The sequence below is a fragment of the Adiantum capillus-veneris genome, chromosome 7, assembly GCF_014529385.1.
Source record: "Adiantum capillus-veneris isolate H3 chromosome 7, ASM1452938v2, whole genome shotgun sequence".
NCBI lineage: Eukaryota > Viridiplantae > Streptophyta > Polypodiopsida > Polypodiales > Pteridaceae > Adiantum > Adiantum capillus-veneris.
The window spans coordinates 102,495,339-102,500,189 of NC_140937.1; the positions used below are offsets into that span (position 1 = coordinate 102,495,339).

General features: G+C 45.3%; 1 pseudogene; it reads right to left on the reverse strand.

Moving 5' to 3' along the window:
• Positions 1-1,685: 1,685 nt before the first annotated feature.
• Positions 1,686-4,322, reverse strand: LOC147454342 (uncharacterized; annotated as a pseudogene).
• Positions 4,323-4,851: the final 529 nt, after the last annotated feature.

Below are 4,851 nucleotides of genomic sequence, written 5' to 3' on the forward strand. Positions count from 1 at the left end.
CTTGGATCAATTGAAACATGGAGAGAAGGAAGCTCACCAATTTTCCAAAGTGGGGTCTTATTCAAGGTCTACCACTTGTCCAAGCTAGCCCAATTTCAATTGAGTCATGGAAGCATCTAAGGACCACCATTTGTCCAAGGTAGGCTCCATTGAGACATGGAGAGAAGAAGATGCACCATTTTTTCAAGCTAAACTCCATTGAAACATGAACACCCATATGTATAATGTAAAGGGTAGTTTTGTTTCCAGGTCCCCCACTTGTCCTAAATAGGCTCTATTGAACCTATGAAACTGAGATCTGGGAAAAGTGATGCAACACACGACTTGTCCAAGCTAACCCTATTGACAAGGGATAGAAGCAAGCTCCACCATATGTCCAAGCTAGGCTCCATCTCATCATTGGCAAGACCCATAATATGTTGTACATGGATAGTTTTGCTCCAAGATCCACCACTTGTCCAAGATAACTCTATTGAAACATGGGATAGAAGAAAGCTACACAATGTGTCCAAGCTAGGCACCATTGAATCATGGGAAACCGCTTGTCCAAGCTAGCTCTATTGAAACATGGGATATAAGAAAGCTCCACCATGTGTCCAAGCTAGGAACCATTGCAACATGGGAAACCACTTGTCTAAGCTAGAACTCCACCACTTGTTAAAGGTAGGGACAACCATGAATGATATTTTTTCTCACCAATTGGTAAACCCTTGATGTGCTTGTACATGGAGAATTTTTTTACAAGGCCCACCACTTGTCTAGGCCAAGCTACAATATTATTTATCTTCACTTGGAAAATCTATGATATGATGTACATTGGGGTTTTAGTTCCATGCTTCACCACTTGTCCAAGCTAGTTTTGCTAAGATATAAGGTATAGTTTGAACCATCTCCAAAATGTAAAGTGTAGGACTATATCAATGCTATCTGATTAGCAATTGTAGGATGGCATACAAAAATGCATAAAACTACCCGCATATGACCAGTCTCATAGCTGGTGGCCCTTCATTGCCATACTCAAATCACCCAACGATGATCAACGGGATGTCTTCTTCTGCTGCACTCCCCTTGTCCTCTTCGTGCACTAGCCTTCCCCTTGGCGGCCCTAACTACTCCCTCCTCCTCCTCTACTGCAACCGACTCCCTCGCGAGTCTCCTCGTCTTCTTCATGCCTTGGCGGCCACCTTGATGCATCTGTAGCCAACCAGCCCCCTTGAATGCCGAACCTCCTTGCTGATCCCGTATACGCTACCAAAACGGCGCTCCTCTTGTCTGTGAAGTGGCCCCTGTAGGCCCTACCTCATGCAGCACTTCTCTACTACTGCCATACCTGGTCTGTCACCTTCTCGTGCTCCGCCTGCACTGGCCGCTCTACAACCGCCCTTCTCCTCTACAAGGCCAATAGCGACCTTGCTATTGGTCGCTCTCCCTATCAACTGGACCGACTCCCGGCTTAATGCAACTGGCGTCCCTTGGTGTTTGTAGCCGGCCCTCGAGCGGCCCCTTTTTTGCTAATCCCTCGATGTCATGGCTCTTGCCGGCCTCCCTTCCCTTGCATGCGCCACCGAGTGGCCTTCTCTTCCAGTGCATGGCGCCAACACCTGGCTTGCTTTCCCTCTACACTGCTCGTCGACTATAGCAACTGCAACAATACGTTCTTTTTTATATTAATAGCTTTAAAAAGTTTACTTCGCGCTTAGCCCCCTTGCACACGCCAAGATCACCAATCCAACAGAGCCTTCGTAGTCGGTCCCTCGGCAATGCAAATGGGTTACAATCAATCCCGCCCACCACTCAAAGAAAAGCACGACTGCTACAAGTGTCGGAAACCTTCGAACATCATCTGCTTGAGCGGGCTTCATGCATCTAGAGAGCCTCAAAATTGCTAAGATAGTGAAAGCATCCAATCATATTACATACCATGGCGCTAGGTGACGATTGCATCCAACCCATACAGTGGAAATTCATTCTCACTCCTGGCAAGGAGTGTCTCTTGTAGACATCTCGCTCCAAATCCCATAGCATAAACTTCATGGCACCTGCATCCAGCACCCCTTGCCTCGTTCCCAACCTTGTGATATAAGCATATGCTCCTGCCATCTGTGATAGCAAAAAAACACTTGCAGTTTCGACTAGCAACTGCTCCAACTCGGTGTACCTGGCTCCTAGCTCCATCAAATATCTGCTCAAGGTCTTTGCCACTTGCCTGCAAACTGCCATGCCTCGACTTCCTGCACTTCCATAGATAGACACAGTTTGGCTGTACCATCATTGCCCACCCTCTCGTTGAGTATTTATGCTCAACCGCAGCGTTATTTAGGTAAAATAAGTATGTATAGAGAAAATGATATAAAATAGAGCTATAGACTGCATAAGGAAAATGATAGGGGCTATATAGATACGATGGAGATAGATAGAAAAGCATCAGCTACTGCATCACCCGCCAGGGTCAAACGGAAAGCACGAGGCTCCCCCAATGATGGTGCAAAGTACACCTGGATAAAAAACAAAGCATTGGCTATGGCCATCCACCTGTAAAGCATGCATATCCAAGCCTTCCGCTGCATTTGTAGTCCAATAAACTCGCCACCCCAACAGCTCTTTGTAGCATGGAGCTTTGTCCCCCTGTATACATAACCATTTTTGCCAATCATAAGCATACCTTCGATCACTTGAAGCACCTGTACCATAAACTGTTCTCATGCCATCCGCTATAGAACCCTCAATAGTATAGTCTTCTTCAAAAAAGCCTCGCCACCACTGACACAAAAACAACTGTAAAGCAACCTCCAATAACATAGCTATCCATAGCATCACATAAAATAGCAAGACTTTGCCATTTTCGTGCACCTGCTGCATAGACAAACAAACCTGATCACTTTGCAAACCTGTATCCAAACCCTTTGTAAATGGCTCCACAACCATCTCTTTATCCTCAAGGACATGACCTGCTAGAACGACAACCTGTTCTTCAAACATCTCATCACCTGCAAGGTTGGCACCTTCCTTAGTGCATGGAGCCTCTTTCTCATAGGCTGCACCTGTATCAGCTTCAATAGAGTCATCTGTCGGAGCTAACTCTCCACGGCCACACACTAACTCTAGAACTTCAAAGCACACCTCGACATGCTCACCAAGGTAAGGTTGCCCCACCCCCTGCATAGACAAATCAACTGGATCTACCACATCTTCTGCAAGTCTTCCTTGAAAACCTGCTCTTCAACCAAACTGGATGCACAATCAAACCATAACTCTTCCTCCAATAGGGACTCACCATCATAAGACACAAGAGATGGCTGCTCAACTGGCAGATTCACACAAGGCATCTCCACACCTTCACTATGCGTCTCCTCGACCTCCAAATGGCTGGGAGGCAACTTGCATACACTATTCTCCACTTCATCTACATGAAAAAAAATCATAAGTTTCATACCTAGAAGAAAACGATTCTGTCTCCCACATGCTATCTGTATCGAAAGCACTGCTAGATCTTTGAGAGCTTTCGGACTCCTCTTTTGAGCTTGCCGGTTCTTGCAACTTTGCTGTCAGCCTCGTTGCTGGCTCTAGAACTGGCACCTCTTCTTGAAAAACTTTTACAATCTCGCTCTCTTGAGGAAGCAAACTGGGTGGCACTCTAAATATACCCCTCTATATCCTTTGAGGCCTGGTTGGCACTTCTTCTACCTTCTCTACCCTAGCATCAGCTTCACGTGCTTTGATCACATTCATATGAATAAAAAAATGAGCTTTTACCCCCTGATGCTCATCAATCTGTTTGGGCCTAGATCCACTTGCTACCATGACCGCTGACTGCAACAATCCTGCCTCTATCTTTTGACTCTTTGCTTTGGCAATTCTGACGGCTTCATCATAAGTGCTTGGTTCTTCATAATCGACTCTTTCACGAACATAGGGATGCAAGCATGATAGAAACCTTTCGAGCTTCAAATACCCGCATTGGTTTCTTGGGTAGCAGCCGCCAAATCCCCCCAATAAGCTTCAAATTTATCAACAAAAGCATCAAAATTGGCACTTACGTCCTGTTGCAAACCTTTAATCTTTGCATCTGCTTCCGAAGCCGACACCACCTTTCTATACCTTTGTAGAAATTGCTCTCAAAATCCAATCCAATTCTGCTTGTGCACATCTTCTAAGCCATCGAACCAAACTTTTGCTTTACCTCACAGCACCAAAGGTAGAGTCTGGAGCTTTGCTTCATCACCTGGCATCTGCAATACTGCCAGCATAAATAGCTCAAAATTGGCAAGCCAATCATATTCATCCTCATTTCCTTTGAACACTAGACCAAACTCCTGCTTCATCTTGATTCAAGAACACCTTTTTAGGAAGCAATCAATGGGTCCTCAATGGGGGCACCTCAAGATGGAAAGGGGAAAGTGGAAAAACCACCATCACATAAACTCGATGCCTCTATATAGCTCAGTGATCTCACAGCACCCCTATCCCCTAGCTAACACACACCATGATACGCAATCTGCAAACAGCTATTTTCCAAGCCCAATCCCGACAAACCCTGACTAGATAGATCCGATTGCAAAGTAGGTTCAGATAGCCTCCATCTATAACACTGTAGAGCACCGTATGACATATAGGTAGTCCAATAACAATCGACACTAAAAACCCCAATCAAATCTTTGGCAAGCATCCATTTCCCTTCAAGCTTGTGTATTTGAACACACCAACATCCTTATAGAGAGCACACACTCAACACCCATCGGAAGCCCACATATGCCCGACATAGTATTAAGCACAAAAGCGAGCGAGAAGATTATACTTTTAACCATCTCCAAAATGTAAAGTGTAGGACTATATCAATGCTATCTGATTAGC